Source organism: Ursus americanus, chromosome 7, assembly GCF_024610735.1.
Source record: "Ursus americanus isolate L20-20 chromosome 7, mUrsAme1.1.p, whole genome shotgun sequence".
Lineage (NCBI taxonomy): Eukaryota > Metazoa > Chordata > Mammalia > Carnivora > Ursidae > Ursus > Ursus americanus.
In genome coordinates this window covers 54955721-54967971 of record NC_142133.1, presented here as the reverse complement: position 1 = coordinate 54967971, position 12251 = coordinate 54955721, and positions in this window count along the sequence as shown.

Genomic DNA, 12251 nt, shown 5'->3' with positions numbered 1-12251 from the left:
CCCATTGTTGAATGTTGTTGGGAAATTGGTCTGTTGGTCCAAAGTGATATCATAGGGGATGTCATGTCAGTAAGGCAGGTATTCTGTAAGTCCGTAGATGGCAATGCTGGCAGTAGCACTGTAGCAGGGAAGCCAAACCTGGATTTGGAGTACATACGGATTCTAGTTGGGATTAATTGCTATCTCCTCCAGGACAAAATGGATCTGATACAATTAACCTGTCATCAAATGGCTGCTGGGTTTCTGGCAGAATGGTGCCGTGTGAGGGATCAGCATTAGTCTTTACTGCTGAAAGTTTGTACATTCAGCAGTAGAACTAGATGAGTCTCGCTGAGAGGGAGTCCATGCTGCAGGGTTCTTGCACGGCCTCCATTCCTACCACCATGGTCACTGTTCATGGTCGCATTATGCCATCTGGAAGTGGTCAAGGAGACATCTTGGCTGATGTCCACAGGTCAAATCATTTCAATCTATTTCATTTTTAATGGTTGTCTCTGTGGTGAATGCTCTCTGGAGGACAATGTGAGACAAAGCTTTGCCCGTGCTCATATGTCTATTATATTTCTTTCACAGACTTTTCTCTCCAATCTTCTAATCTGTTCCCACCAGGCCCCTGACCAGCCAGCCAGTTCATTCACCAATGCCAGGATTACTTGTATATCTATATTTCAGAGCATTTTCTGTCTCCCACAAAGTGAACAATTAAATATACTTCTCACAGCTCTGATCTTTATGATTTCTTGAACTATTGCCCTTTAGAGCCGTCCCTGAGGAAGCCTGAAATCCCAGGAAGCAGGAGTGTAGGAAAAGGGGAGTGAAGCAAGAAAGGTGGAAAATCTACTGTGATGGCGTATTACCAAATTGATATCCGTGATGGTGGCCCCATAAATGACCACTTCTCAGTACAGCCTGTTTGGAGAGGAGGGTAGAAGACTTCCACTGGTCAGGGTTTTACCCTGAGTATTAATTCTTATGTACTTTCAGGTCACGTATGTGAAACCTTGGGGCAGGAGACAAGAGAGGATGTGATGGGGTATGTGGTGAAATGCTGTTGGGTTGTGCCCATGTGAAGTTGGTCAGATTTCCCATGGAGTTGGTAGCTACTGCAGCCACTGAGGTTGGAACAAGTGGCCAAATGCCCTGGGGATAAATGAAGATGAAAGGATATGACTTAGTATGGAAGAAGTGTGCAGTTCATCTTCTTTCCTTAGAGAAACCTTCCTTGTAGAGTGATGGTACACTTATATGTTTCATACAGTCTCCATGGTGCCCCCAAATACCTCTATGAATTAGGCAGTTACACTATTTGAGCACATATAATGTATCCACAGATGAGGTTGATGACACAAAGTTGAAAGAGGCCTGGTCAGTTTTTTCTGAAGGAGTTTGAAGTCTGTTATATCCTCATTTGACAGATGGGAAAATGAAATGAAGAGATGGTGACTTTGTCCAAGTCATTTGACCAGAACATGGCAAAGCTGGATCTATTAACATATTATGTCTCCTATTCCGAATAAATTGTACTGTCTATACCAGTTATTGGAGCATTAAAACAGCAAATGACTGGCCAGCACAGGGTCATGACTCATTGCAGAGCTTCGAGTTTTAAACAATGCCTCACGGTACATGAGATGTGTAAGTTCTTCAGTGATAATACCATACTGGTGAAGGTAGATCAGGAGTGTTTTTTTATGCTACATTTGCAGCAAATGAGAGGATGGACAAGTTTATTGTCAAAGGGCATTTATCCTTCTGATTACAGAACCAAGACTAATTGTATTATCTTTAGAAAAGTTATACCAAAAAAAAAAAATACAAGTAGAGCAAATAATACCCATATAATTTTTTGACCTTAATGTTATGGCTGTCTTCCTGTATCATTTAATATTTTACTACATTTTCATTTTAACGATCTAGCATTCCAGTATATGGTTATATCATAATGTGTTTGACCAGTTTTTTTGTTGGACATTTTTCTAGTTTTTCAATATTAAAAATGCTTCATTATCTAGCCATAGAGGTATATCTTCGTGAAACCCATCATCAGTTTTTTTGACAGAGGCAGCCAGCGAGAGAGGGAACACAAGCAGGGGGAGTGGGAGAGGAAGAAGCAGGCTCCTAGCAGAGGAGCCTGATGTGGGGCTTGATCCCAGAACGCTGGGATCATGCCCTGAGCCGAAGGCAGCGCTTAACGACTGCACCACCCAGGCACCCCTAGGAAACCATTTTTTTAAAATAATAACATCTTCATCTGGAATTCCTGCTTCAAAAGTATCTACTTTGATGCGTATCTGTATACAAAAGTGCCCATTTTCTCACTCCCTTATCAACTCTAGGTATTATAATTTTTCAGTATTCACATGATAGTAAAATATTAATCCTCACCTTAATGAGTGCTGGGAAAGCTGTTTTTACTTAAAGATAATAAGAATTCTAATCCAAGCAAGGATAGAGTTAGCATGTTTATCTAACACTTATTTATATATGGTAAACACTTCCAAAAATGGCCACAATTTTTCCTTCCCCATGTCTGACTTTTTCAGTGTGATGTTTTTTTTTTCAATGTGTCTTTTGCAAAGATGAGTAGATATCTGCACCGGCCCACTGGCATCTTAAAAGTTTATGTAGAGGCCTTAAAAGGGTTTAATCCTGTATTCAGTCCAGATGGTGTCTCAACAGCCTCTTATTCTCAGGACTATATCCTTGAAATGGTTGCTAGTATGGGAATGATAGGTGTGGCATACATTCCAAGAACAGAAGGGGGTGAGGAGCTTCTGATTCCCTGGGTCAACCAGCAGTCACAATCTCTCCATGATCTCCAACAACTTGTGACTTGCTTTGGCTAATAGAATGTAGCAAAAATGGTTTGCTGTTTCTGAGCCTAGGCTCCTCACACAGAGGCTTTGCACACTTCCATTTGCTCTCAGACCATGGGACCACCATGCGAGTAAGCCCAGGCTGCCCTCTGGATGATACGCATATGGCCCAGGTACTCCATCATCCCAGGAGCTATCCAGTGAACACAGGAGCAGAGCTGTGTCACTGCTTTGTAGTTGAGCACAAATGTGAGTGAGTCCTATTAAGATGAGAAGAACCATTCAGGTAAGCACAGCTTAAATTTCTGACCCTTAGATTCCTGAGAAAAATCAATGATGATTATCTTATGTCCCCACATTTTGGGATAGTTTGCTACCCAACAAAAGCTAACTGTGAAACGCTCATGATATTATTTTAGTGAAGATATAATCATTATCTTAAATGAAAAATAGAAATGTTTCAACAACCGCTTGTTAGTCCATTTCTCCTTTAAATATCTTCTGGAACTATTTAGGTATATAACTCAGTACCAGTTACATGCTCAACAGGAGATGTACGTTATGCTCACCAAAGACATGCACAAGGATGTTTATGGCAATACTGTTTCTAATAGAACAAAACTGGAAATAAAAATGTCCATCAAAAATAGGTAAATACTTGTATATTCATACAATGGAATGCTATATGGTTATAACTGCATGCAACAATGTGGATGAATTTCATAAACGTCAAGTTGAGTAAAGGAAGGCAAACACAAAAGTGTTACATACAGCATGATTCTTTATATAAAGTTCAAAGACAGGCAAAACTGATCTCTGGTACTAAAAAGTCAAGGGAATGGCTATCTTTGGGGAGGTGGGTAATGATGGGGAGGAAGAAGTATTTATCTTGGGGATTTTAATGACTGAGGGCATGGACGGGCTTCCAAGATGTTGGAAGTGTTTCGTTTCTTGATCTGAATGGGCATTATACAGATCTGTTCACTCTGAATATTTATTAGCCATTTATGACGTGTACTTTTCTGTATGCGTATTATCCTTCAGTAAATAAGTGTATTTTTTAAAAAAACAAGGATAGCCTGGGAGCTAAAGAATTTCCCATAGAACAGCCATGGGGTTGTAAATAACAATGGCACCTAAATGTAGCAAAGAGAGTCCTGTTTTATTAGGAGAACCAGCATGTTGGTGCTCAGTACTAGGTCTTGAGTGGTCTTGGGATCAAGAGACCCAGAGGGGGCCGGGTCCAAGTACTTTGGCTCTAACCGATAATGTGGCATATAGGCAAAGATCGCAACTGGAGGGTTTGTGATGAATTCAGAGAGCAACATTGAGGTTAGAGAGGAGCTTGTGAAAAGCAAAACAAAACAGGTGTGTTAAGATTGACAACCAAATATCCTCAGGAAATAAAAGTGTTTTGATAGTAATACAAATTTACACATGGGCAGGAGACCATGTACCAGGAAGCAGGTGGTAGACAGGGCTCAGTCCAGGAGATCAGGGGCAGCATGTCCCTACATATAGACAACATGCAACTCTGAAGCTATGGCTTGCTTTTGATCCATGCGTGACAACTGTCTCCTCTGGTAGGTGAGAAATTTCCTTCTTGGTGAGTACAGGGCTGTTTTGCTCCTCAAAGTGAGGCAAGAGTCCCTAGGGACCCAGTAGTAGACACACAGAAATAGAGCGAAATTCTCTGGGGAGAGTTCAGTTGTAATGATTGTAGTGATACAGGAAGGAATGATAATTCTTGTCATTCTGCTAGTGGCAAGGGAAAACTTACTGCTGTGTGGGTGCAAGATAATTAGAACCAAAACCCTTTAATTGGAAGATGTCCTACCTTAGCTGCTATGGCTTCTAGTATAAGAACAAACAACAGTTGGTCTTCAAATGCCAATCGTGATATGGCGTGAATCCATCTCACTAAGCATGAACCAAGCATGTGTTAGGAAATGGCAAGCAAAATACTAATGCTTAAATAATACCTCATTTTATGCAACACTATTTGCTTTTCAGAGAACTTTGACAAATATCCCATCTGAAACTCAAAACATACTCGAGGGAGGGAGAGCCTGTATTCCTACCCACCTAAACAGATGAATCAGCTGGACCTCAAGGAGGAAAATGTGACTTATCTAAGGGCCTACAGCTCAAGAGCTCAGGCGGCACTTTGCTCATGCATTGTTTTCCTCACTAAGCCGTGATGTGTGCTGGCAGTGGGACACTAACTAAAGGTGGCATGGGATATTAAGGATTGTGGGTTTTGTTTTTTTAACTTTTAGAGATTCCACATCGTTGTTGTAGGACTTAGAAATGGAAAGCTGACATGGGGACTACACTACTTGTTAAAGCTAGGGTTTTTTTGTTTTTTTGTTTTTTAGGAAACAAGCAACATCTGAGTTTCCTAAAGACTGGCTTGTGCTTCCCTTGACCTCAGAGCCCTTTGCCAGAAACTCCTAAGATAATGCTGCTCAGACTTTGTGCCTAAAACCCACCCTGTGTACATATGTGTTAAAATGCACGTTATGACTCAGTTCTGGTATGAGAACCAAGATCTGCGTTTCTAGCAAACTCGTAGCTGATGCTCCATGTCTCTAGATGGCATTTGCAGTAGTAGGGGTAGAATATGTTCTTGTGGGCACTGTGGACTGAGCTTTAGTGTGGAGTCTTAGGGACTAAGGCCTCTAGAAATGGGCATCTCTGTTGAGAAATAGTGCACCTAAAGCAACATTTAAGACAATCTTTGAGTTTTGGATCCACTGTAAAAAAAAAAAAATGAATTTACTTTTTTCCTCTTGTCCAGACACAGAATTACGGGTCCCTGGAGTGCCTACTCCATGGCAGCCACAATTTTAGACACTGACCATGGGGCAGAGCATGAAATGGAAAATGTCCCCACCATCGTGAAGCTTACAGTTTAGTGGGGGTGAAGAGAGGGGCAAGTCCCCTTAAAGTGAATATGTAATTTCTAGAATGGTTATGCATGATACAGAGAAAAACGCTTTTTTAGAGAAGGCAGTATAGTAAGAGGGTGTGGAGTGGCAGTTTTAAATCAAAGGACCTTATGGAGAAGAGGACATGGGGAGTCAAAATAAAAAGGAGGTGACAGTGAGCTGTGGGGATATCTGAGGGGAGAATATTGTAGCCTGAGGGAATTACAAGTACAAAAGCCTAGAGATGGAGCAAGCCTGCCATGGTGACAAAATAGCAAGGAGGCTGGTGTAGTTCAGTAGAGGGCATGGGAGAGTAGGGAGGTGAAGATGGGAAAAGGGGCCTCTTAGAGCCCTGTAAGCCACTGGTAATATGGGATGTCACTGGATGGTTTTAGAATCATTCTAGCACCTGTGCTAAAATCTGTAGAAGCCATGTGACTATATAGAAGGATATTAGTCATTCCGGTGAGAGACAAGAGTGGTGGTTGCTGGTGCGGTGATGAGAAGTGGTCAGGTATATTTAGACAGATGTGATGTTTCCCTAGATTTGAGGGGAAGCAAGGATTTATTAATCTGGGGGCTTGACTCATGAAACTGCTGGCAGTTGGTTGACAGACTTTTTCTTTTCTTTCTTTCTTTTTTTTTTTCTTTAAAGCATACTGTTTCATTTCATCTCTGCTGCTGAATTATCACTTTTTATTATTTAAAATTATAGAATGTTGTGAGCAATAGTATTTGAGGTTAACCTTCATCCATATAGACTTTGGAACAATTTAGCAGCCTGTATTCCATTTTTGAGTTTTATATCACAGATGGGTGTCTTTCCATTAAAAAAAAATTAGGAGTGGCAGCAATTGTCAGTGTTCCTTTCCTCATAATTTTAAGTTGAGTATTAAAGATAGAAACAATAGTATTTGAGGCTGTTGAATTATCACTTTTTATTATTTAAAATTATAGAATGTTGTGATCAATAGTATTTGAGGTTAACCTTCATCCATATAGACTTTGGAACAATTTAGCAGCCTGTATTCCATTTTTGAGTTTTATATCACAGATGGGTGTCTTTCCATTAAAAAAAAATTAGGAGTGGCAGCAATTGTCAGTGTTCCTTTCCTCATAATTTTAAGTTGAGTATTAAAGATAGAAACTCCAAAAACCCTCACTATTCCAGGGATGGTAAATACGTAGCGAATATTGTCACTCTACCATTTTCTCATCAGTGGCAGACATTGCTAAATGATCACGGCGTTCTTTGTCACTGAGCCCTGATGGAGCATTGGAATCTTTATTAAAATAACCACAAATAGATCAGAGTTGGCATGAGTTAAAACCCACTTGCCATTTTTGTGTGTAATCATTCTTCCTGACAGCTTAATAGAATGGGACAGGAGACCTATTGCTCAGTGGTGCAGCTGGAGCTGGACTTCATCTCTGCCTTTTCAAATCCTGTCTCCATCACTTGCTAGCTCTTTGATCCTATACCAGCGTCTTGACATTTCCAAGCCTCCATCTTCTCCTCTACAAAATGGGGAAAATATTAATACCTATCTTATAGGTAGCTAAGTGAATAAAATAAATGTAAAGTGCTTAATACCAGGAGTTACCAGATTCATTTAAACACTCAATCTCAAAGGTTATTACTTGAGTTAGAGCTTAATACACCAATTTCTTCATGACACAAAATTTATAGAGGCATCCTGACTTTGTCACCTTGTCTTTATCTTTTTTTTTTTTTAACTTCTTAGCCTACTAGCTTGGCTATATTTTCTCCAAGAAAGGAAATCTTCCTTGCAAACAACTCCCAAATCCATGCAGGCATTATCGGAGCCCTTCACCCCTACTTTAACCTCCTCTGTGTTTGGTGTTGAGTGGGGCTCAGTGTCCAGAGGCAGGAGGGCTGGGAGATGGCATAGTGGAAAAGCTACTGCTGGAGGAAAGGGCTTTGGTCTTCCTGTCCTGGATCTAACATTTTACATTGGATCTGTCTGTGGACATTCTCTTAGGGACAAGATACATTAGTGAAGTGGTACGGAGTTAAACATATTCTGTTTCAGGTTCGTTATAAGCAATGCGGATTTTTGTCAAGTTGATTTGAGACACAATCATTTTGTGTTACACTGTTGATAATGAGAAAATAGTTCCCAGGTTCCAAAGCCTTTATGTACTTTATAGTATTGCCTTTTCTTTCTGCTTTTTAATTTTAAAAAATTTTAATTCCATTATATTTAATATGCAGTGTTATATTAGTTTCAGGTGTACAGTATAGTGATTCAACATGTACTTCATATTTTAGTCAGAACGTCCATTTTCCTTAATTTGGAGTCTCTTACAAAACCAATTATGATCATGCTGACATCTGTGCTCATAAATGCCAAACCATTGTCGAGGAAAGTGCAGTGAATTAGGGCTAGTATTAGCTCCCTTGAGTTTCATCTTCAGTCTCCATGCCACGGGGATCTGCTTCTGCTGAGTCGAAGAGGCCATGTCTGGGTGCCAAGTGCTGGGCTCAGAGGCTGTTGGTGAAGACTTTTCATCAGTGTCCTCACTAATTTCATTCCACTTAATGAATGCAGATCTGTCTAGAGACCTGTTACGTATATTAGCTTGATTCTTCAAACCTCCTTAGAAAAACTTAAGGGCCATTATTGTGAGATTTTGGCTATAGAGGGGAGATGTTTTCTGCTGTGGAGTAGTAATTTCACTGAGGCTCACCATGGCCTATATCTTAGATGGCCACTCTGGAGTTTTACTTGCCTTTCTTCTGATACTGACAGACACAATAATTAAGGGATTTTTTTTTTTCCTGTTAGTACTGAAAGAACCTACAAATCCATCTAGGGAGATGTAACTAGGTAATGGAAGAGGGCCTACAAAGTCGATTTTTCCTCTCTGGCTTAAATCAAACTCATTTTTTAATTCATTCCATCAAGATTTTATTCTCGTTTCTATTCTGAAACAGAAATCTGTTAGTCTAATTGTTCCTTTTTTCCTTGGTTACTCAAGATGTTCCGTTTGTATGTGTTTTCTATAATATCGGTGGCTTTTACTCTTCTTGGGACTTGTTATGATTCTTAGATCTTAGGATTCGTGTCTTTTTTTTTTTTTTCATTCTAGGCCATGTCTGCCATTGCTTTCTTGAAATTACCTCTCCATTTACTCCTTCTAGGTGTAAATTACAGCTGCTCTTTCTCTTCTATTCCTCTTAGATTTTTGTATTTTCTGTTTCATTCTGGATTTTCACAGATCTATTTTCCAGTTTAAGTCTCCGAAACTGTTCAATCTGTCTACTATTCAATTTCAGTACCTGTATTTTCTGAGACATGTCTCATTTTTAGGCTTCTGACTTTTTATTTCTTTTATAACATCTCCTATTTCCTTTGAGATTCTGTAACATTAGGTGAAGTTTTCCTGAATTGTATATTTTTTTGATAGCGTCATCTTAGGACTTTGATTCTTCCATTGGTGTATGTAATAATTTTAAAAATACTTATTTCGTGTTTTCTTTGAGATTCTTCTGGAATACTTACACTGTCTCTGGTTCAAAATGGGTTTTCCCTTTGTGTATTTTATTTTAAAGATTTATTTTAGAGAGAGAGAGTGGGTGGAAAGGCAGAGAGGGAGCAAGAAGGACAAGCAGACTCTGCAACATGGGCTCAATCCCACAACCCCGAGATCATGACCTGAGTTGAAACCAAGAGTCAGATGCTTAACCAACTGAGCCACCCAGGTGCCCTTCTTTGTGTATTTTAGATCACCGTGGGGATTTACAGATGGAAGCTGTAACTGTTCTCACTTGACATTTGGGTATTCCCCTTCCTCGTAAGCCTAGCACTGTATGTTAAGGAAGATTTCTTAGGTTTCATTAGTATTTGTAGGTGTTTGTAGTGGGAAAATTTTCAAGTTAGCCTATTTTGCTGTCACTTCAAAAGCAGAAGCCCTTCCACACTATGCATTTCTTGAGCACTAGGTAATACCAGAAGATGCTGAAAAAGAGAAGAGATATATTTATTGGGGGTGATGACTATACGAGACAAAGGGGAGAGGGAGAGAGAGCCCAGTCTGTAATGCAAGTCTCACACCTCAGAAAGGAGAAGGAAAAAAGGAAGACTAGGTAGGAAGAGCCTTAGGCTGTGCTGCAATTCTCAGAAAATGTTTGTCAAACTAAGGGGAGCTCTGGTGATTCCCTAAAGAAGGAAGATCTGTGTTTGGTAGAAATGGCCAGGCCCATGGAAAGGAAAAGTCTGTATTGAGCAGTAGCCCTGCTCAGTGCTGTGTGCACAGTAATTGGCAGGGGCTGCCAGGTAAAGCATAGCGTCTGCTCAAACACTGCGGCAGATCCCCAGGATCTAACCATACTCATTGTGGCAGGTTCTCTCTTGAATCTCCAGGACTACCACACCCCCACTGGAAATTTCACAAACTGGATTTCTGGTTTATTTACAAGTCTCATTTGAATTTGATTTTGTACCTATCCGTAATAATCTGTTCATTTCTGAGTCTCCAGTACCAAAGACTATAAGGTTGAGAATAAGAACCATGTCATGATAGATTTATCTGGGTATAATGTCCAGTTGGCCTCAGACCTGTTGGCATCTTTTCAACCTGCCTGTTTTGGGCAAAAACCTCTGTCTCGTGCATCATATGCCTGCCCTTTCTGTCCTAAGTTCAGACTCTTCCACTATATTATCCTTCTTGTCCTGGTGATACATCATTTTCATTCTAGGTACACTTGTTGTCCTATCTTCATCTAGACTGGAGAAGGCTAAAAATTATACTATTAGAAAACTTTTAAGAATAATTATAAGGGGATTTGAGATATTTTAGAAAAATATACATCAATATAAAAAAGATACTGGCAGGTAACTATCATACCCTTCCTCCCAGGAAATTTTTAATTGCTGTGAGGGTTTTAACACATGTCATGGAAAAATCAGTCACACAATTTGAACCTTTGAAATTACATGGTGTTTTTAAAAATTTGAGAGTGTGAATCACTGAGAATGAGTCATTTATATTCTCTTTGTACACCAACCACCTCATCAAGACTTAAATTTACATGCACCTGTCCTTGAAATTCTTGGGGCATAAAGGCAAGGGAATGTCTCTAACTTTAAGGTTTTCATTTTCTTTCCTTATTTTAGGGTATGTAGAATGAATGGGATTAACAGTGAACCTGCTCTGATTATACATCTCTGAATATTTGTTGTCTGTGCACAGAACATCATGCTCTGATACGTTCTGTCCTTGAGACTTATTCAATCTCTTACATTGCAGAACAACATACTAGAGTGGCAAGATTTTTTTTTCCTTTTTTTTCCCAAAGAAAATTTTAGCTTTACAAACTGCATTATGTCTCTAGCCTTCATTTAGACTCAAGAGGTATATTTTTGAAAAATGTATTTTTAAAGCAAGTGATTTAGACACATGAATCCAAACTACATCTTCCTTGGGAACTGAGTCAAGCTGCCAAGTACCTAAGCAAGTAGGTTCAAGGAATATATATTTATAGTTTCTGTGCAAGAGGATGGTAAGGAGAAAAAGGATGTGAAAGGATATTGAGAAAACACGGTTAGAGAAATTGTTCCTTTTAAAAGTTTCAGGCTAAAGAAATGGACCTGGAACTGCAAAAAGGTCTTCTAAAATTATGACCTTTTCATTTATAGTTAAATGCTAGAGGTTTTTCCTGATAAGCTAATGTACATGGGATTGAAGGCCCATTTAGGATATTAATCTAAGACCTTGTACCTTCCATGGGCACAAAACTTCTAATTCCAGGCAGATTCCCTCATGCATTTCTTCCCTGTTGTCATCACAAAGTGTCCTATAATTATACCCCACCTATGTTTCCAAGGCTCCCGGGCGTATCTCTGAATCAAAATGAATATACACGTATAAGAGTGACACCTAAGTAGGGAAAACACCCTATAGCATCTCATTAAAGGAAACAAAGAAACATGCAGAAATCAAAGAAGGACGTAATAAAACAGATAGCCAAGGCCACCAGAGCCTGAACCTCAGGAGCTAGGCATATGCAAATTAACTCTCCAACCTGGCTAAATGTTAACTGTTCTTGCTTTATAATTGTTGCTCTGTTTATATAATTACTCCATTCTTTTTCTTAGGATGTTTTGGTTAGATAATTCAACTAAATGTTAAGATCTCAAGTGAATAAATAGAACTGCAATTGACTGAGGATGATGCCAGCATTGAGTATCATTATTAAGGTTATAGTTTTTAGCAAAGATTGGATTAAATGTTGATTGTACTGAAATACTTCAGTGGGTACGTTATTACAAAGTCTTTGGAAAGACTTTTTTTTTTTAAACATGTGGTATTCATTTCTTTGACAACTGCCAAAAATGTATCCCATAGATCTTGATCTATAGCGATCTCTCCTTGTCTTAATTTTTAATTCTGTAACTTCATTTTGTATTTTCCCTTACATTCAAGAGTTGTTTAATAAAAGGTTGTTAGATAGCCAATAGAAAGTCTATCTTGAAAATAA